General features: G+C 33.1%; 1 long non-coding RNA gene across 3 annotated transcripts in view; it reads left to right on the forward strand.

Moving 5' to 3' along the window:
* Positions 1-23,522, forward strand: part of LOC127097664 (uncharacterized) — a 131,316-nt gene that overhangs the window by 32,690 nt on the left and 75,104 nt on the right. For 2 of the 3 annotated variants that reach the window (XR_007793131.1, XR_007793129.1), the window contains exon 3: positions 14,053-14,114. This is a non-coding gene — a long non-coding RNA (uncharacterized LOC127097664). Of the gene's footprint in view, positions 1-11,365; positions 11,397-14,052; positions 14,115-23,522 lie in introns of all 3 variants that reach the window. The other variant, XR_007793130.1, reaches the window with a different exon arrangement.

Here is a 23,522-nt window from a genome sequence, read left to right on the forward strand (position 1 = left end):
CTAGCAATATTTATCACTTTAAGAAAAAACGATTTTTGAAACTGTTTTCAGACGCGTTGATAGATTTAAAATCAGGAAACTCCTCCGGTAAAACTTTCCAAATCAAAATAACTTTTTAACTAAGTTTACGAGTCTTATTTCTTAAAAATAAGTTTACTACTTTAGCGTTCTGCGCACCTTTTAAAAGTGACAATAAAAGGCCTTAATTTAAGGGTAAACTCGGTTTTGAATACGCGAAAACCACAGTTCCCGTTAAATGGATTCTTTTCAAGAGTAGAAAATATTGTCTCATAAGTAGTCCTATCTAGACAATCGAAACATCGTTTATCCGACGTGATATACATTCAAACCTGTCTTTATCTGCATTGCATTTATTATTTACCGTTATTTTGCAACATCAATATCTCTTTTATATCGCCTTAGATAAACATCGTAACGATAGTAATCGATAGATTGACGATTTGGTCTCTGTGGGATCGATATTCTTTTATATTACTCTGACGCGATTTGTGCACTTGCGAATATATCGCTCTTTCCTGGACTTGATGATTTATCAACTCGATTACTTAAGTGTGTCTTACTTGGTTATCATCAATCACAAAAAGGTTATCGTTTCTATTCTCCTACTCTACAATGATAACTCATATCAACCGTTGTTACCTTGTTCGAGATTGTTTCTTTTTTCGAGTCCAATCACGTAACTATGGAACCCTTTCAAGAAATTACTCCCACACCTCTTCTGAATGTTATTAATGTCTAGGCTATCATTATTCTCAATCAGTCCAAGGAGCCTGATCCACTAAATATCACTTCGGTTGACCCTCCTACTTCTCGACCACTACAAACATATCACCGTCATCACTCAAAATCTCTCATACTTGTTCCCGAGGTCATTGCAGACTCTTCATTAAGGTTGTCCCACCAACAGATCTGATCCTGCAGCCTGAGCTAGATTTTCCAATTGCCCTGTGAAAAGGTATACATCAAACACGAAATCCCTCTCCACATTATATTAATGTCTTCTTTACGTTATACTTGTATGTCTTCTTTGTCTTCTATTTCTATTATTAACACTCCAAGTGAAGCATTATCTCACCCCTGAGTGGAGGTAATCAATGATTGACGAGATGTGTTCTCTCCAAACAATGGTACCTGGGAGTCCTCGACTATGGTTTGTAGGTTATATGCACCAACCACATGGGTTTGTTGCTCAAAGGGAGTCATCGACTATGGTTTGTAGGCTACACATGTGTCTTTATGGTGTTAAGCAATCTCCAAGAGTTTGGTTTGATAGATTCAGTACTGTAATATAACAGTTTGGTATAGTCCGTAGTGAAGTCGACCATTCTGGTTTTTTTTATCATCACTCATCCCAATAGTGAATTACTCTTGCTTTGTATGTAGATGACATTTTCATAATTTTTTGTCATCAATAGGGAATATTCCAATTGAAATAACATCTATCGAATAAATTTCAGACGAAAGACCTTGGTAAACTCCTATATTTTTTGGGTATTGAGGTAGTCAAATCTAAAGATGATATGGTAATTTCTCTGGGAAAATATGCTATGGATACTTTTGAAGAAACAAGTTTGTAGAATGCTAAACCAGTTAATACTCTTATGGATCCAAGTGTTAAAATTCTACCAAATTAGGAGGAGCTTCTATATGACTTAAAGATATATAGGATATTAGTCGGAAAGTTAAATTATCTCACAGTCACACGTCCCAACATTTCTTTTCCAGTTAGTGTGGTAAACTAGTTCTTAAATTCTCCTTTCTAAGAACACATGAACGCTATTTTTTGGATTCTGAGATACATCAAAGGGAATATTCCAGTTGAAATAACATCTATGAATAAATTTCAGACGAAAGACCTTGGTAAACTCCTATATTTTTTGGGTATTGAGGTAGTCAAATCTAAAAATGATATGGTAATTTCTCCGGGAAAATATGCTATGGATACTTTTGAAGAAACAAGTTTGTAGAATGCTAATCCAGTTAATACTCTTATGGATCCAAGTGTTAAAATTCTACCTAATCAGGGGGAGCTTCTATATGAATTAAGGATGTATAGGATATTAGTTGAAAAGTTAAATTATCTCACAGTCACACGTCCTAACATTTCTTTTTCTGTTAGTGTGGTGAAGTAGTTCTTAAATTCTCCTTTCTAAGAACACATGAACGCTATTTTTTGGATTCTGAGATACATTAAAGGTTCTCTAGGAAAATGTCTCATTTATGAAAATAAAGGACATACTCAGATAGTTGGATATCCTAACGTTGATTGGGAAAACTCACCCATTGTTAGACGATTTATCTCTGAGCATTGTTTATTTGTTGAAGGAAACCTAATATCCTATAAAAGTAAGAAACAGAATGTAGTTGCAAGATCAAGTGCTGAGGTAGAATATAAGGTTATGACACTAGTAACATGTGAGGTCGTTTGGTTGAATCAACAACTCAAAGAACTTCAATTTGAAAAAATAAGACCATGACACTTATTTGTGATAACTAAGTTCCATTACGTATTGTTTCGAATCCAGGTTTCATGAGAGGACCAAACATTGTCAGAGAGAAGATAGAATCAAACGACATTGTCACAAGTTTTGTCAACTCTAATGATCAATTGACATGTGTTTACAAAATCCCTACGAGATCCTAAAACTAATTATATATGTGGTAAGCTTAGTGCATTTAACTTATATGTTCAAATTTGAGGGGGAGTGTTAATATTTGTATAGAGAATATTCCATTGAATATTTCTTAACCTATCTAGAATATAATAGAATATACCATTGCATATTCCTTATGTAATTAATATAATATACCGTATAATACAATCTTCGTAATCTTATTCAGACATACTGTATATTCAAATGTCCCTCAATCTCATATTTCAACAATTTGACTATGAAATTGTGAAGTTGTCATGATTTATTGGACGATATCTAAGGTAGTATGTTCTTTTTTTTTACTAATATTATTTTGAATTTACAATTACTATTTTTTTTCTTCCTTTGCAAGATTTAAAACAATGCATGTGTGTAGTTTTTTCTTAAAATATGATGAGGCTCATCATATGAATTTTTGTTGCTTTTAACTACTTCTCTTTTGTAATTTGTATTACTATAATACTACAAATATTTGTTCACAAAATCAGAGAATTTGTTTTCGTCTACGTGATTTCTTTGTGCTATCTACCTATGTCCACTAAATTATGGATTTTGAATCCTGTTGTCTCTATTTGTTATGATAAAAAGTGCATGTATAATAAAGCTTTTCATTAAGAGATTGCACAAAAATGTTTATAACGTAACAAATTTTTTTATGAATTCTACTTTGCAAGTTGTCTCGTAAACTAAATTTGTAAAAAAAAAAACTATAATTAATATAGAAAATGCATTCATAGTAAGTAAATTTGTTGGTATCATCTAAAGATAACTAGAAATACTATGTTTGGTTCGGTAGGACTTTCTAACTGTATGTTATTCTTTTTCCTTTTTCAAAGACTTCCCATAAAGGTTAATGTCAGTCTTTTATGCTTATAACATCATGTGTTGTTATAATTTCGTCTTTTTGTTTACTCTAAAATGTTACTCTTTTTATTTTCCAAGATTATTTTGAAGTGATAACTAACTTGTTCGTCGGAGTGTTTGTAGGAAGGTATGTACGCTCTTGTCATGAATAGATCAAAATGAGTCTTGAGGTCATTACAGGTAATGTTCTTCTATTGCTTCTTTTCATTTGGTTTTTACAATAAATGCAAAGTGATTGTTTTGTTACAAGTAGTAAATACTGCACAAATCCATAATAAATATTGAGCAGTTTCTCGCATTTTCTTTTTTATATTATACTGGTAAGGGTTGTATTGTGTTTTGATTTCACTGTTTCTTTTGGTCATATTTGATAGGGTGAGTCAGCCGTTCAGGTTACAAATGAAGGTGTTGATGCTGCATGGCATACAATTGGTACATCTTTGGAGGTCGTGTTCAAACTTAGGAAGGTTCTCAACCCCAAGAGTGTGATCAAACCAACATCACTAGCTAAAGATTATTTTGAATCCATAACTAACTTGATCGTCCGATACTTTGTAGGTACCACACCTTTGCTATGACCATGTCAGTCTTGAGGTCCTTAGAGGTAATGTTCTTCTGTTTGCCTCTTTTAATTTGGTTTGATTTGTTTGTGCTCAACAAATTATTCAGGTTCATTCGTTGATTTCATTTATTAATGTACAAGTTTTATAAAATCGTGAAGGCTTTTCTTGACTTGAACATTTTTTCAGATATTATTCAGGTCTTTTTTGAACTATGCAATGATTAAATGAACTTATTCTTTGTCTAAATTCAATATTTCTTCCATATTAAATTTGGCTGCCTTAGTTCACTTGTTCAGTTAATTTTTCCTGAATTTATAGTAATTGGTGACCGGTTCCATGAGAATAGAAAGTGATGTAGGGAACCTTTGATTTGGAAGTATAATTCGGTCTGCATCCCAGCTATTTCTCATATAGAGTTTCATGCATTTCTTTAGATTATATCACATAAATTTGTTAATTGATTTGTAGTACCTACACCTCCGATCAAAGGTGTGTCCAATGTCAGGCACGTGTTGGTTCCTGACACTGACACATCCACGTTCAATTGATTAATTTTTTCAAATTATTACTGGTGTTGACGTGTCACTGTCATGTCCCATGTCCGTATTGTATAGGTTAATTTATTAATTAGTACGTAAAGAAAAGTTTGAAATCCATAATATGAAATTTCCAGTGCCTTGTTCTGGTCATTGTTATCCATATGTGTAACTGTGTCTTTAATAGATATTGATGTACATCAACTTGAAAAATTGCATATTGTTTATAATTCCTTTCAGATCCCAGTAATTTCCAACTATGACTACCAAAATCTTTTTATTATTACTTCAATATGGTTACAATATGTAGGTAAAAAGTTATCCTGCATATTTTCTGATTTGTACTAATTTTTTGAAGTGGTTTTCCTTCAAATGTGGTTGCAGGGATTTGTCATTGTCTCAGCTTTACTCGATACAACATTGCTTCAGTTCATTTAAAATTATCCATCTCCTTCTGCAATCTATAAGAAAAATTGCACGGTTGACTTAATATACCCTTGTTATGGTTTTATGGATAATCTTTCTCAATATTTGAATATGCAATTGTAAACTTGTCATGATCTGTGGGAGAATATCTAAGATACTATGTTCTTTTATTTACAATATTATTTTGAATTCATAACTTGACCGTCGGAGTTTTTGCAGGTACCACACATTTGCCGTGTCATGCTATGTTCATGAGTATGATTAAACAGAAAGGAAATGGTAGGAAGTTTGGTTTGCTGTGATCGGTTCCATGAGATTTAGAAAGTGATGCAGGGACGCCTTTGATCATGCTCAACAAGCTGCTAGAGTGTTCAAGAACAGGAGCAGCCTGCGGTCTACCCTATTGGAAGCACCATCCGTTCTTCAACCCAACTACGAGTGGATGAGTGTCATTGACTCGAGGGCCTGCTGGAACATTGGAAATGGGCAAAGGGTGAAAATGTTGGGTGACAACTGGTTCCTGGGTCAGGTTGAGTTTGAAGTGTGGAGTCCTACCTCAACCCTAGTGATTCGGTTAATCGAAGATGACGCAAACAATGGAAATTGTGAGTTATTCTTCATCTATTTTAATGCTTATTAAGAAACAAAAGATAGAGTTCTTAGATGATGAGATTCCTCACATGATCACACTATCGTCACCTCATCATACTCCCTCACCACTGCAGAAAACACGCTTACCGTTAATGAATGAAATTATTGAGCTTGGTGAGATGCGGTTAGAACTGTTTCGTCTCATTAACAACACCCAAGAAGCCATCGATGCTGAAAAAACGAGGAAAATCGCAATCTTGATATCATTTAGATAGTAACTAACAACATTTTATTCATTTCAAATTGATTTTAATGTTATTTTGAATCTATGTTTGTGTCATGATGAGTAGGATGAAATTCCTTCTTCAGGTAATGTATCTGTGTTTTTGCATTTACTGTGTGATCTAACAATCAAATTATTTGTCCCACTCATTTCTTACATACGATAATCAGGTTGCAGTTTAAGTCCTATACAATGCATTCATACAAAGTAACTTGAAATAGAAAGATATTTAGTATGTTGTTCTTTTTCCTTTTTCACAGACTTTCCATAAAGGTTAGTGTCACTCTAAAATGTTACTCTTAGTGTATGTTCATGTCACAAGTCTTACTATATTGTCAGAGTCTTTGCAGGGCAGGTACCACAACCTTGCTATGCACGTGTCATGAATAGATTAAAATCAGTCTTGAGTTCCTTATAGGTAATGTTATTCTGTTTGCCTCTTTTCATTTTGTTTTTACTATATATACACACAAGGTGATTGTTTTGTTATAAATACTGCACAAATATTATGGCGAAATGCTACTTTCTGAATCCAGTGAGTGGTTGAGTTCTGCAGTTTATTTTGAGCTATTTCTGACACTTTCTTTTATTATACTGGTGTCAGTGGTATTGTTTTCATTTTGAAATGTAATTCTGGAGTCCCAACACCAAACCGTATTAGATTTTTCTTGACAGAGAGTGGTTAGTCCTACCAAGGTTTCATGATTTGCTCACTTTACTGTGACATGTCATCACTGTACTAAAGTTGCTTTGGGGATAAGGATGTTTGACCAAGTGCGTGTTAACTCATTGCTATCTTTATTTGTTATAGATTGATGAACTATTTGATGGTTTTGTTTTATTTACCAACATTATTTTGAATCCATATTATTTGATTGCTATCTTCTGTTTGCCTCTTTTGATTTGGTTTGATTTGTTTGTGCTCAACATATTATTCAGGTTCATTCATTTATTTCATTTTTTGAATTAATATGTACAATTTTTCTAAAAATGTGAAGCCTTTTTTTGAATTGAACATTTTTTCACTCGTCTTAAGGACTTTTTGTTGGCTTTCTTGTAGTGAGCTATTTACTTTTCAATGCTTACATTGATAATGTTTTGTGGATTTTGTAGGAGGATAACTTGGAAGAGTTTGGTGAATATTAAAATAATAGAGTCAACATCTTGCCCTCATATACCTTAAAAAAAGTGATTCTATAATGCCGAGTTTGTAATCTTTTGTCTGCTTTATTACAGAATCTAAGATAGATGTTGAACATTTACTATGCACATGCTATTGATTTGTTACATTGTGTTTGCATATTATGGCAGATGTTTTAAACATTTTTTACTTTTGTATTAGTCTACGGAGAAATCTCTCGTATACCGAGATCTGAGTTTGACAACCTTGGATTGATGTGTTTCAAGTGTGACGTTTTAAGTTTTATTGAATTTAATTTTAGTAATCTTCCCTACTTGTTTACTGTTTCCATCTTGACCTTAAGTGCTTTTGTTCCCAAATGACTTAGGGTCTGTTAGGATAAAAAGCTTATTTGCAGCTTATAGCACAAGTGCTTATCAAAATAAGCACTTATGAATAAGCTCGCATAAGCTATTTTTATAATAAAAGATAAAATAAATTTAAATTGTTTTTATATATGTTATAAGTTGTTTTTGGACTCTTTGTTCTGTTTTTTTAATTAATCTTTTTTCAATACTATAATCTCAGTTTTATTTGGTTATGAGGACTTCTAGATTATGAATCTGATCCAATACTTGAAGTGTATGTTGAATAAGGAAATCTGCAATTGTTTGTTGTTTTTTAATTTCCGAGTCTGATGCAAATGCTGCATTCTATTTACATAGAATATTAAGAGATTGTGGTTTTAAGCTGCAAATAAGCTGTTTTCTGGTTTAAGTAATTTTGTAACTTAGCAGGTTTTGGTGATTTAGTTTTTGATTTTTCACTGTTTACTGATAGCCAGAACATCATGTTAATGACCCTGATCCTGAACCAGTTCTGCTTGAAGCAATCCCCACTTTGAAGTTCAATCAAGAGGCTTTCAGTTCCATTGAAGATACACAGTTAAGTCCTTTTTATTAATTCTAACTCATACAGAATAAGTTCCTCATATTTTCGTTAACATCAGATACGGGGTAAGACTTGGTTGTTGTTGTATCAGATACATGATAGATTAAGGGCCTAGTTGAATCGATTTATAGGAGCTTATCTATTGATATAAACACTCTTCAGAATTATTTTATATGATAAGCGACGATGTTATAAGTGCTTAAATAAGTTGTTTATCTAGACAGGTCCGTGATAGATTAATAAGTTAATGAAAAAAGGAACCAGTGAATAGATAAATAACCGAGTTTGCTTCTACAGGTGTGTAATATGTTTGGCGGACTACAAAGAAAGAGAAATATTGTGAATCATGCCGAAATGCGGCCACACTTTTCATCTTTGTTGCATTGATATATGGCTGAGGAAACAATCTACCTGTCCAGTATGCCGTCTGCCGTTGAAAAACTCGTCCGAAACAAAACATGTGAGACCCGTTACATTCACCATGAGCCAACCTCTCGACGAGCCGCCACATACATCAGAAAGGAACGCGGATATTGAGAGGCACGTCGAACCTACTGCTGTTAACTCCATACAACCAACTTCCGAAGAACCGGAAATAAGGCAATAGTGATGTAAGATGTCTAAAGGGATTGTTCTGCTCTCAAAAATAGATTAGTGATCATTTTCTGGTTCTATAGAAGAATGTTTTTAACTAGATTGAATTCAAATTCTTTCTATGTATTATTATTGCTTCCATATTCACTTGGCCATGTCAACATTGGTTCTCTGCAGCAGAGATGTATATAGTATCTTTCCTTCTGCAGCATATGCTTGCCTAGGTTTTGATAGAGTTTATTTTACACCAAGTTTGAAGTTCTTTTGATTGTAGCATTGCCTCTAGGAAATTCACTACTCTTAAGTTTGGTTCAATTGACTTATTTGCATCCTTTTTTAAATAGAATTTTGCTTCTGCAAAAGAAGGTCATTTATCCAATGTTTGTTGAGGCACTTGCAAAAGGACAATGGGCCAACACCCCTACACATGGGGATTACCTACATTAGAAAACATACTATATTAACGGAGTCAATAATTTGAGAATTTTATTTGGCATGAGGTGCACCCTACACCCCTACACATGTGCTGGCACCCCTACACATTGCTGAAATAACTATATTGTATTTTAACTAAAATAGTAAATTTGTCAAACTTAATTACTTTTTATGATTTTTTAAAATTATGCAAGTATGTATTTTTTTGTGTTATTGATTTTTTTTTCAAAATTTTCACATAAATTCAATAGAAATGGATGAATTCTCGTAGATAATGCATTCATAGAAAGTAAGTCACCTTAACTTGTTGGTATCATCCAAAGGTAATTAGAAATACTATGTTTGGTTTGGTAGGACTTTCTAACTGTATGTTGTTTTTTATCTTTTTCAAAGACTTCCCATAAAGGTCAATGTCACTCTTTTATGCTTATAACATCATGTGTTGTTATAATTTCGTCTTTTTGTTTATTCTAAAATGTTACTCTTTTTATTTCCCAAGATTATTTTGAAGTGATAACTAACTTGTTCGTCGGAGTGTTTGTAGGAAGGTATGTACGCTCTTGTCATGAATAGATCAAAATGAGCCTTGAGGTCATTACAGGCAATGTTCTTCTATTGCTTCTTTTCATTTGGTTTTTACAATAAATCAAAGTGATTGTTTTGTTACAAGTAGTAAATACTGTAAAAATCCATAACAAATATTGGTAGGACTTTCTAACTGTATGTTTTTCTTTTTCCTTTTTCAAAGACTTCCCATAAAGGTCAATGTCACTCTTTTATGCTTATAACATCATGTGTTGTTATAATTTCGTCTTTTTGTTTACTCTAAAATGTTACTCTTTTTATTTTCCAAGATTATTTTGAAGTGATAACTAACTTGTTCGTCGGAGTGTTTGTAGGAAGGTATGTACGCTCTTGTCATGAATAGATAAAAACGAGTCTTGAGGTCATTACAGGTTATGTTCTTCTATTGCTTCTTTTCATTTGGTTTTTACAAAAAATGTCAAGTGGTTGTTTTATTACAAGTAGTAAATACTGCACAAATCCATAACAAATATTGATCAGTTTCTCGCATTTTCTTTTTTATATTATACTGGTAAGGGTTGTATTGTGTTTTGATTTCACTGTTTTCTTTGGTCATATTTGATAGGGTGAGCCAGCCGTTGAGGTTACAAATGAATGTGTTGTTGCTGCAGGGCATACAATTGGTACATCTTTGTAGGTCGTGTTCAAACTTAGGAAGGTTCTCAACCCCAAACGTGTGATCAAACCAACATCACAAGCTAAAGATTATTTTGAGAATTACATCTATCGAAAAAAATTCTGACGAAAGACCTTGGTAAACTCCTATATCTTTTAGGTATTGAGGTAGTCCAATCTAAAGATGATATGGGAATTTCTCCGGGGAAATATGATATGGATACTTTTGAGGAAACTAGTTTGTAGATAATGCATTCATAGAAAGTAAGTTTCTTTAACTTGTTAGTATCATCCAAAGGTAACTAGAAATACTATGTTTGGTTTGGTAGGACTTTCTAACTGTATGTTGTTCTTTTTCCTTTTTCAAAGTCTTCCCATAAAGGTCAATGTCACTCTTTTATTCTTATAACATCCTCTGTTGTTATAATTTCGTCTTTTTGTTTTCTCTAAAATGTTACTCTTTTTATTTCCCAAGATTATTTTGAAGTGATAACTAACTTGTTCGTCGGAGTGTCTGTATGAAGGTATGTACGCTCTTGTCATGAATAGATCAAAAAGAGTCTTGAGGTCATTACAGGTAATGTTCTTCTATTGCTTCTTTTCATTTGGTTTTTACAATAAATGTAAAGTGATTGTTTTGTTACAAGTAGTAAATACTGCACAAGTCCATAACAAATATTGGTAGGACTTTCTAACTGTATGATGTTTCTTTTCCTTTTTCAAAGACCTTCCATAAAGGTCAATGTCACTCTTTTATGCTTATAACATCATGTGTTGTTATAATTTCGTCTTTTTGTTTACTCTAAAATGTTACTCTTTTTATTTTCCATGATTATTTTGAAGTGATAACTAACTTGTTCGTCGGAGTGTGTGTAGGAAGGTATGTACGCTCTTGTCATAAATAGATCAAAATGAGTCTTGAGGTCATTAAAGGTTATGTTCTTCTATTGCTTCTTTTCTTTTGGTTTTTACAAAAAATGCAAAGTGGTTGTTTTGTTACAAGTAGTAAATACTGCACAAATTTATAACAAATATTGAGCAGTTTCTCGCATTTTATTTTTTATATTATACTGGTAAGGGTTGTATTGTGTTTTGATTTCACTATTTCTTTTGGTTATATTTGATAGGGAGAGTCAGCCGTTGAGGTTACAAATGAAGGTGTTGATGCTGCAGGGCATACAACACCTTACATCTTTGGAGGTCGTGTTCAAACTTAGGAAGTTTCTCAACCCCAAGAGTGTGATCAAACCAACATCACTACCTAAAGATTATTTTGAGAATAACCTCTATCGAATAAACTTCAGACGAAAGACCTTGGTAAACTTCTATATCTATAGCTATGGAAACTTTTGAAGAAACAAGTTTGTAGATAATGCATTCATAGAAAGTAAGTCACTTTAACTTGTTGGTATCATCCAAAGGTAACTAGAAATACTATGTTTGGTTTGGTAGGACTTTCTAACTGTATGTTGTTCTTTTTCCTTTTTCAAAGTCTTCCCATAAAGGTCAATGTCACTCTTTTATGCTTATAACATCATGCGTTGTTATAATTTCGTCTTTTTGTTTACTCTAAAATATTACTCTTTTTATTTCCCAAGATTATTTTGAAGTGATAACTAACTTTTTCGTCGGAGTGTCTGTAGGAAGGTATGTACGCTCTTGTCATGAATAGATCAAAATGAGCCTTGAGGTCATTACAGGTAATATTCTTCTATTGCTTCTTTTAATTTGGTTTTTACAATAAATTCAAAGTGATTGTTTTGTTACAAGTAGTAAATACTGCACAAATCCATAACAAATATTGGTAGGACTTTCTAACTGTATGTTATTCTTTTTCCTTTTTCAAAGACCTTCCATAAAGGTCAATGTCACTCTTTTATGCTTATAACATCATGTGTTGTTATAATTTCGTCTTTTTGTTTACTCTAAAATGTTACTCTTTTTATTTTCAAAGATTATTTTGAAGTGATAACCAACTCGTTCGTAGGAGTGTTTGTAGGAAGGTGTGTACGCTCTTGTCGTGAATAGATCAAAATGAGTCTTGAGGTCATTACAGGTTATGTTCTTCTATTGCTTCTTTTCATTTGGTTTTTACAAAAAATGCAAAGTAATTGTTTTGTTACAAGTAGTAAATACTGCACAAATCCAAAACAAGTATTTAGCAGTTTCTCGCATTTTCTTTTTTATATTATACTGGTAAGGGTTGTATTGTGTTTTGATTTCACTATTTCTTTTGGTCATATTTGATAGGGAGAGCGTGCCGTTGGGGTTACAAATGAAGGTGTTGATGCTGCAGGGCATACAATTGGTACATCTTTGGAGGTCGTCTTCAAACTTAGGAAGGTTCTCAACCCCAAGAGTGTGATCAAACCAACATCACTAGCTAATGATTATTTTAAGAATAACATATATCGAATAAATTTCAGACGAAAGACCTTGGTAAACTCCTATATTTTTTGGATATTGAGGTAGTCCAATCTAAAGATGATATGGTAATTTCTCCGGTGAATTATGTTATGGATACTTTTGAAGAAACAAGTTTGTAGATAATGCATTCAGAGAAAGTAAGTCACTTTAACTTGTTGATATCATCCAAAGGTAACTAGAAATACTATGTTTGGTTTGGTAGGACTTTCTAACTGTATGTTGTTCTTTTTCTTTTTTCAAAGACTTTCCATAAAGGTCAATGTCACTCTTTTATGCTTGTACCATCATGTGTTGTTATAATTTCATCTTTTTGTTTACTCTAAAATGTTACTCTTTTTATTTCCCAAGATTATTTTGAAGTGATAACTAACTTGTTCGTCGGAGTGTCTGTAGGAAGGTATGTTCGCTCTTGTCATGAATAGATCAAAATGAGTCTTGAGGTCATTACAGGTAATGTTCTTCTATTGCTTCTTTTCATTTGGTTTTTACAATAAATGCAAAGTGATTGTTTTGTTACAAGTATTAAATACTGCACAAATCCATAACAAATATTGGTAAGACTTTCTAACTGTATGTTTTTCTTTTTCCTTTTTCAAAGACCTTCCATAAAGGTCAATGTCACTCTTTTATGCTTATAACATCATGTGTTGTTATAATTTCAACTTTTTGTTTACTCTAAAATGTTACTCTTTTTATTTTCCAAGATTATTTTGAAGTGATAACTAACTTGTTCGTCGGAGTGTCTGTAGGAAGGTATGTACGCTCTTGTCATGAATAGATCAAAATGAGTCTTGAGGTCATTACAGGTAATGTTCTTCTATTGCTTCTTTTCATTTGGTTTTTACAATAAATGCAAAGTGATTGTTTTGTTACAAGTAGTAAATACTGCACAAATCCATAACAAATATTGGTAGGACTTTCTAACTGTATGTTGTTCTTTTTTCTTTTTCAAAGACCTTCCATAAAGGTCAATGTCACTCTTTTATGCTTATAACATCATGTGTTGTTATAATTTCGTCTTTTTATTTACTCTAAAATGTTACTCTTTTTATTTTCCAAGATTATTTTGAAGTGATAACCAACTCGTTCGTAGGAGTGTTTGTAGGAAGATGTGTACGCTCTTGTCATGAATAGATCAAAATGAGTCTTGAGGTCATTACAGGTTATGTTCTTCTATTGCTTCTTTTCATTTGGTTTTTACAAAAAATGCAAAGTGATTGTTTTGTTACAAGTAGTAAATACTGCACAAATCCAAAACAATTATTTAGCAGTTTCTCGCATTTTCTTTCTTATATTATACTGGTAAGGGTTGTATTGTGTTTTGATTTCACTATTTCTTTTGGTCATATTTGATAGGGAGAGCGTGTCGTTGGGGTTACAAATGAAGGTGTTGATGCTGCAGGGCATACAATTGGTACATCTTTGGAGGTCGTGTTCAAACTTAGGAAGGTTCTCAACCCCAAGAGTGTGAGCAAACCAACATCACTAGCTAATGATTATTTTGAGAATAACATATATCGAATATATTTCAAACGAAAGACCTTGGTAAACTCCTATATTTTTTGAATATTGAGGTAGTTCAATCTAAAGATGATATGGTAATTTCTCCGGTGAGTTATGTTATGGATACTTTTGAAGAAACAAGTTTGTAGATAATGCATTCAGAGAAAGTAAGTCACTTTAACTTGTTGGTATCATCCAAAGGTAACTAGAAATACTATGTTTGGTTTGGTAGGACTTTCTAACTGTATGTTGTTCTTTTTCTTTTTTCAAAGACTTTCTGTCATACGGTGAACTGACTTTGGGTGTGTTTTTGCTTTGGAAAGCAAATGTCGCGGTTAGCAAGAGTCGCCACCGACTTTTCTTTTATCCAATAAGGAAAGGCGGAAAAGAACAGGAAATACCTCAATTAGATTTTGGGTTCGGGAGGTACATTATACAAAGGGAAGGTGTTAGCACCCTTTGTATCCATGGTTATCCATGGGCTCTTAATTGCTTGATCACTTATATTTTTCTTGGCTGAAAAAGTGTTTGTGAATTGCTTAGAAAAGGTCTTGAGAAGAGAGTTTAACTTTGTAATGATTCTTGTACGAATGTATACAAAGTATTTATCTCGTTTAATCTTTGAAAGCTGTTTAGAAAAATATAACTTGGCAATGATTCTAGTACGAATGTATACCAAGTGGTGATTTTTTAATAGATGTTTTGCAAAATATGAAACGTGAAAAGTATTTTTAAATTGTGATTCAGCATTTAAGAGTTATACCTACTCGAGGTCTTTATGGGCATTTCCTATCCTTATGAGGGTAAAACTGTCCTTACTATTAAGAAGTAAGTAGTTTTATCCTTTGGATGTAAGGGACATCGTAGGGTCATCGATTGGTCATTGAAGGCAACATTTGTGAGGATACTTTAGCATTCGAAGGGACAATCATCATTTAACCGTAGGCTACAACGACGGGTCATCGAGGGATAAAAATCATATATTCGTAGGCAACATCCGAGGGACTATGATTCATCTTATAGGGACATGATGGTTTAATCGAAGGGTCTTTGCTAAGTGTATCCCCACATTCGCGGGACATGACCGTAATACCGTAATACCGTAAGGCAATAAAGAGAGGTCCAAGATCACATATTCAAAGGCAATATTTTATAATCAATTAGGTAGTTAGGATGAATCTCCACATTAAAATCAATTAAGTAATCAGGATGAATTTCCACAAGGGTATCCCACAAATAAAGTGGAATACCTAGCGAGCTACTTTTTCCGTAATATGTGAACCCTTACAAAATTCAGCAAACAGGTCAGAACACCAAATCAGGGTGCAATCGAGAGTTGCACCAAACAAAAGGCATCATAACAGAAATAGTGTCAGGTAAACAATGCATAGCTATAATAAAACATGTCAGATAAGCAAAAACCAGAACGGAAAAATCAGCGACTGTCATGCTCGCTGCTGCCTCGCCTAGCGAGGGCTTGGCGAACACTCGCTACATGTTCGCTTAGCGATGTGCTAGCGAAAGGCTGCGGGTTTTGAATTTTAGAACGGTACGATTTCAGCAAGCTTCAAACCATATGGCATCCATTACAGAAATTATATGGGTAAACATTCCAGATATTCAGGCCTATTTAAATCCACAGGCAAAACCTCAAATATATTTATGAATTCGATTATGATATCACATGTAAATTAAGAACATAAAGCGGTAATAGTAATGCAAACCTGTTTGCAATTGAATTGCAACCTTGAATTGGCAAGTCACTCTTAGGGTTGGCGCCGGATTGAGTTGGGCGGGGGTAACCTTGGTGCAGATGAGTTTCCTTCAGGGTTTCCTTGAGGGTTACTCTGAATTCTCTGGGTTAGCCTCCAGGGTTTGCTGTGTTGCTTCTGTTAGGGTTTCCTTGCTAAGGTTTTTGTCTGTCTGCCTCTCTCCCCTTTTTCTGAATGAAGCTCTGCTATTTATAATAATTTTTGTGACCTGATGGGCTCAGGATGAAGCCCAGAATTTTCTGGTATTCGCAAGCTTCGCTAGGCGAGTGGCGTAGCGAAGGGTTCGCTAGGCGAAGGATTTGCTCGCCTAGCGAGCAAGCCAGTTTAGGCCCTTTTCTGGATTTGGCCACCTGTATGCTGGGTCTTGGTTCCTTTAAGATCAATGCCTTGAAAAATAAGTTGGAGTGCCTTGAAAAATGCCTTGTAATATTAACGGGCAAATTTTGGGGTATGACATTTTCCATAAAGGTCAATGTCACTCTTTTAGGCTTATAACATCATGTGTTGTTATAATTTCATCTTTTTGTTTACTCTAAAATGTTACTCTTTTTTTTCCCAAGATTATTTTGAAGTGATAACTAACTTGTTCGTCGGAGTGTCTGTAGGAAGGTATGTTCGCTCTATTCATGAATAGATCAAAATGAGTCTTGAGGTCATTACAGGTAATGTTCTTCTATTGCTTCTTTTCATTTGGTTTTTACAATAAATGAAAAGTGATTGTTTTGTTACAAGTATTAAATACTGCACAAATCCATAACAAATATTGGTAAGACTTTCTAACTGTATGTTTTTCTTTTTCCTTTTTCAAAGACCTTCCATAAAGGTCAATGACACTCTTTTATGCTTATAACATCATGTGTTGTTATAATTTCAACTTTTTGTTTACTCTAAAATGTTACTCTTTTTAATTTCCAAGATTATTTTGAAGTGATAACTAACTTGTTCGTCGGAGTGTTTGTAGGAAGGTATGTACGCTCTTGTCATGAATAGATCAAAATGAGTCTTGAGGTCATTACAGGTAATGTTCTTCTATTGCTTCTTTTCATTTGGTTTTTACAATAAATGCAAAGTGATTGTTTTGTTACTAGTAAATACTGCACAAATCCATAACAAATATTGAGCAGTTTCTCGCATTTTCTTTTTTATATTATACTTGTAAGGGTTGTATTGTGTTTTGATTTCACTGTTTTTTGGGTCATATTTGATAGGGAGAGCCATCCGTTGGGGTTACAAATGAAGGTGTTGATGCTGCAGGGCATACAACACCTTACATCTTTGGAGGTCGTGTTCAAACTTAGGAAGCTTCTCAACCCCAAGAGTGTGATCAAACCAACATCACTAGCTAAAGGTTATTTTGAGAATAACATCTATCGAATAAATTTCAGACGAAAGACCTTGGTAAACTCCTATATCTATAGCTATGGATACTTTTGAAGAAACAAGTTTGTAGATAATGCATTCATAGAAAGTAAGTCACTTTAACTTGTTGGTATCATCCAAAGGTAACTAGAAATACTATGTTTGGTTTGGTAGGACTTTCTAACTGTATGTTGTTCTTTTTCCTTTTTCAAAGTCTTCCCATAAAGGTCAATGTCACTCTTTTATGCTTATAACATCATGTGTTGTTATAATTTCATCTTTTTGTTTACTCTAAAATATTACTCTTTTTATTTCCCAAGATTATTTTGAAGTGATAACTAACTTGTTCGTCGGAGTGTCTGTAGGAAGGTATGTACGCTCTTGTCATGAATAGATCAAAAAGAGTCTTGAGGTCATTACAGGTAATGTTCTTCTATTGCTTCTTTTCATTTGGTTTTTACAATAAATGTAAAGTGATTGTTTTGTTACAAGTATTAAATACTGCACAAATCCATAACAAATATTGTTAGGACTTTCTAACTGTATGTTGTTCTTTTTCCTTTTTCAAAGACCTTCCATAAAGGTCAATGTCACTCTTTTATGCTTATAACATCATGTGTTGTTATAATTTCGTCTTTTTGTTTACTCTAAAATGTTACTCTTTTTATTTTCCAAGATTATTTTGAAGTGATAACTAACTTGTTCGTCGGAGTGTTTGTAGGAAGGTATGTACGCTCTTGTCATGAATATATCAAAATGAGTCTTGAGGTCATTACAGGTTATGTTCTTCTATTGCTTCTTTTCATTTGGTTTTTACAAAATGTGCCAAGTGGTTGTTTTGTTACAAGTAGTAAATACTGCACAAATCCATAACAAATATTGATCAGTTTCTCGCATTTTTTTTATATTATACTGGTAACGGTTGTATTGTGTTTTGATTTCACTGTTAGGGTGAGCCAGCCGTTGAGGTTACAAATGAAGGTGTTGATGCTGCAGGGCATACAATTGGTACATCTTTGTAGGTCGTGTTCAAACTTAGGAAGGTTCTCAACCCCAAACGTGTGATCAAACCAACATCACTAGCTAAATATTATTTTGAGAATTACATCTATCGAATAAATTTCTGACGAAAGACCTTGGTAAACTCCTATATCTTTTGGGTATTGAGGTAGTCCAATCTAAAGATGATATGGGAATTTCTCCGGGGAAATATGATATGGATACCTTTGAAGAAACAAGTTTGTAGATAATGCATTCATAGAAATTAAGTCACTTTAACTTGTTGGTATCATCCAAAGGTAACTAGAAATACTATGTTTGGTTTGGTAGGACTTTCTAACTGTATGTTGTTCTTTTTCCTTTTTCAAAGTCTTCCCATAAAGGTCAATGTCACTCTTTTATGCTTATAACATCATCTGTTGTTATAATTTCGTCTTTTTGATTTCTCTAAAATGTTACTCTTTTTATTTCCCAAGATTATTTTGAAATGATAACTAACTTGTTCGTCGGAGTGTCTGTAGGAAGGTATGTACGCTCTTGTCATGAATAGATCAAAAAGAGTCTTGAGGTCATTACAGGTAATGTTCTTCTATTGCTTCTTTTCATTTGGTTTTTACAATAAATGTAAAGTGATTGTTTTGTTACAAGTAGTAAATACTGCACAACTCCATAACAAATATTGGTAGGACTTTCTAACTGTATGTTGTTTCTTTTCCTTTTTCAAAGACCTTCCATAAAGGTCAATGTCACTCTTTTATGCTTATAACATCATGTGTTGTTATAATTTCGTCTTTTTGTTTACTCTAAAATGTTACTCTTTTTATTTTCCATGATTATTTGAAGTGATAACTAACTTGTTCGTCGGAGTGTGTGTAGGAAGGTATGTACGCTCTTGTCATAAGTAGATCAAAATGAGTCTTGAGGTCATTAAAGGTTATGTTCTTCTATTGCTTCTTTTCTTTTGGTTTTTACAAAAAATGCAAAGTGATTGTTTTGTTACAAGTAGTAAATACTGCACAAATCTATAACAAATATTGAGCAGTTTCTCGCATTTTATTTTTTATATTATATTGGTAAGGGTTGTATTGTGTTTTGATTTCACTATTTCTTTTGGTCATTTTTTATAGGGAGAGCCAGCCGTTCAGGTTACAAATGAAGGTGTTGATGATGCAGGGCATACAACACCTTACATCTTAGGAGGTCGTGTTCAAACTTAGGAAGCTTCTCAACCCCAAGAGTGTGATCAAACCAACATGACTACCTAAAGATTATTTTGAGAATAACATCTATCGAATAAATTTCAGACGAAAGACCTTGGTAAACGCCTATATCTATAGCTATGGATACTTTTGAAGAAACAAGTTTGTATATAATGCATTCATAGAAAGTAAGTCACTTTAACTTGTTGGTATCATCCAAAGGTAACTAGAAATACTATTTTTGGTATGGTAGAACTTTCTAACTGTATGTTGTTATTTTTCCTTTTTCAAAGTCTTCCCATAAAGGTCAATGTCACTCTTTTATGCTTATAACATCATCTGTTGTTATAATTTCGTCTTTTTGTTTTCTCTAAAATGTTACTCTTTTTATTTCCCAAGATTATTTTGAAGGGATAACTAACTTGTTCGCCGGAGTGTCTGTAGGAAGGTATGTACGCTCTTGTCATGAATAGATCAAAATGAGTCTTGAGGTCATTATAGGTAATGTTCTTCTATTGCTTCTTTTCATTTGGTTTTTACAATAAATGCAAAGTGATTGTTTTGTTACAAGTAGTAAATACTGCACAAATCCATAACAAATATTGGTAGGACTTTCTAACTGTATGTTGTTTCTTTTCCTTTTTCAAAGACCTTCCATAAAGGTCAATGTCACTCTTTTATGCTTATAACATCATGTGTTGTTATAATTTCATCTTTTTGTTTACTCTAAAATGTTACTCTTTTTATTTTCCATGATTATTTTGAAGTGATAACTAACTTGTTCGTCGGTGTGTGTGTAGGAAGGTATGTACGATCTTGTCATAAATAGATCAAAATGAGTCTTGAGGTCATTAAAGGTTATGTTCTTCTATTGCTTCTTTTCTTTTGGTTTTTACAAAAAATGCAAAGTGATTGTTTTGTTACAAGTAGTAAATACTACACAAATCTATAACAAATATTGAGCAGTTTCTCGCATTTTATTTTTTATATTATACTGGTAAGGGTTGTATTGTGTTTTGATTTCACTATTTCTTTTGGTCATATTTGATAGGGAGAACCAACCGTTGAGGTTACAAATGAAGGTGTTGATGCTGCAGGGCATACAACACCTTACATCTTTGGAGGTCGTGTTCAAACTTAGGAAGCTTCTCAACCCCAAGAGTGTGATCAAAACAACATCACTAGCTAAAGGTTATTTTGAGAATAACATCTATCGAATAAATTTCAGACGAAAGACCTTGGTAAACTCCTATATCTATAGCTATGGATACTTTTGAAGAAACAAGTTTGTAGATAATGCATTCATAGAAAGTAAGTCACTTTAACTTGTTGGTATCATCCAAAGGTAACTAGAAATACTATGTTTGGTTTGGTAGGACTTTCTAACTGTATGTTGTTCTTTTTCCTTTTTCAAAGTCATCCCATAAAGGTCAATGTCACTCTTTTATGCTTATAACATCATGTGTTGTTATAATTTCGTCTTTTTGTTTACTCTAATATATTACTCTTTTTATTTCCCAAGATTATTTTGAAGTGATAACTAACTTGTTCGTCGGAGTGTCTGTAGGAAGGTATGTACGCTCTTGTCATGAATAGATCAAAATGAATCTTGAGGTCATTACAGGTAATGTTCTTCTATTGCTTCTTTTCATTTGGTTTTTACAATAAACGGAAAGTGATTGTTTTGTTACAAGTATTAAATACTGCACAAATCCATAACAAATATTGTTAGGACTTTCTAACTGTATGTTGTTCTTTTTCCTTTTTCAAAGACCTTCCATAAAGGTCAATGTCACTCTTTTATGCTTTAAACATCATGTGTTGTTATAATTTCGTCTTTTTGTTTACTCTAAAATGTTACTCTTTTTATTTTCCAAGATTATTTTGAAGTGATAACTAACTTGTTCGTCGGAGTGTTTGTAGGAAGGTATGTACGCTCTTCTAATGAATAGATCAAAATGAGTCTTGAGGTCATTACAGGTTATGTTCTTCTATTGCTTCTTTTCATTTGGTTTTTACAAAAAATGCAAAGTTATTGTTTTGTTACAAGTAGTAAATACTGCACAAATCCAAAACAAATATTGGGCAGTTTCTCGTATTTTCTTTTTTATATTATACTGGTAAGGGTTGTATTGAGTTTTGATTTCACTGTTTCTTTTGGTCATATTTGATAGGGAGAGCCTGCTGTTGGGGTTACAAATGAAGGTGTTGATGCTGCAGGGCAATAAATTGGTACATCTTTGGAGGTCGTGTTCAAACTTAGGAAGGTTCTCAACCCCAAGAGTGTGATCAAACCAACATCACTAGCTAAAGATTATTTTGAGAATAAAATCTATCGAATAAATTTCAGACGAAAGACCTTGGTAAACTCCTATATTTTTTGGGTATTGAGGTAGTCCAATCTAAAGATGATATAGTAATTTCTCGGGTAAAATATGATATGGATACTTTTGAAGAAACAAGTTTGTAGATAATGCATTCAGAGAAAGTAAGTCACTTTAACTTGTTGGTATCATCCAAAGGTAACTAGAAATACTATGTTTGGTTTGGTAGGACTTTCTAACTGTATGTTGTTCTTTTTCCTTTTTCAAAGACCTTCCATAAAGGTCAATGCCACTCTTTTATGCTTATAACATCATGTGTTGTTATAATTTCGTCTTTTTGTTTACTCTAAAATGTTACTCTTTTTATTTTCCAAGATTATTTTGAAGTGATAACTAACTTGTTCGTTGGAGTGTTTGTAGGAAGGTATGTACGCTCTTGTCATGAATAGATCAATATGAGTCTTGAGGTCATTACAGGTAATGTTCTTCTATTGCTTCTTTTCATTTGGTTTTTACAATAAATGCAAAGTGATTGTTTTGTTACAAATAGTAAATATTCAACAAATCCATAACAAATATTGATCAGTTTCTCGCATTTTCTTTTTTATATTATACTGGTAAGGGTTATATTGTGTTTTGATTTCACTGTTTCTTTCGGTCGTATTTGATAGGGAAAGCCAACCGTTGAGGTTACAAATGAAGGTGTAGATGCTGCAGGGCATACAATTGGTATATCTTTGGAGTTCGTGTTCAAACTTAGGAAGGTTCTCAACCCCAAACGTGTGATCAAACCAACATCACTAGTTAAAGATTATTTTGAGAATAACATCTATCGAATAAATTTCAGACGAAAGACCTTGGTAAACTCCTATATTTTTTGGGTATTGACGTAGTGCAATCTAAAGATGATATGGTAATCTCTAGGGGGAAATATGCTATGGATACTTTTGAAGAAACAAGTTTGTAGGTAATGCATTCATAGAAAGTAAGTCACTTTAACTTATTGGTATAATCCAAAGGTAACTAGAAATACTATGTTTGGTTTGGTAGGACTTTCTAACTATATGTTGTTCTTTCTATTTTTTCAAAGACTTCCTATAAAGGTTAACGTCACTCTTTTACGCTATGTGTTGTTATAATTTCATCTTTTTATTTACTCTAAAATGTTACTCTTTTTATTTTCCAAAATTATTTTGAAGTGATAACTAACTTGTTCGTCGGAGTGTTTGTAGGAAGGTATGTACGCTCTTGTCATGAATAGATCAAAAAGTGCCTTGAGGTCATTACAGGTAATGTTCTTCTATTGCTTCTTTTCATTTGGTTTTTACAATAAATGCAAAGTGATTTTTTTGTTAGAAGTAGTAAATATTGCACAAATCCATAACAAATACTCATCAGTTTCTCGCATTTTCTTTTTTATATTATACTGGTAAGGGTTGTATTGTGTTTTGATTTCACTGTTTCTTTTGGTCATATTTGATAGGGAGAGCCAGCCGTTGAGGTTACAAATGAAGGTGTTGATGCTGCAGGGCATACAATTGGTATATCTTTGGAGTTCGTGTTCAAACTTAGGAAGGTTCTCAACCCCAAGAGTGTGATCAAACCAACATCACTAGCTAAAGATTATTTTGAGAATAACATCTATCGAATAAATTTCAGACGAAAGACCTTGGTAAACTCCTATATTTTTTGGGTATTGAG

Source organism: Lathyrus oleraceus, chromosome 6, assembly GCF_024323335.1.
Source record: "Lathyrus oleraceus cultivar Zhongwan6 chromosome 6, CAAS_Psat_ZW6_1.0, whole genome shotgun sequence".
Lineage (NCBI taxonomy): Eukaryota > Viridiplantae > Streptophyta > Magnoliopsida > Fabales > Fabaceae > Lathyrus > Lathyrus oleraceus.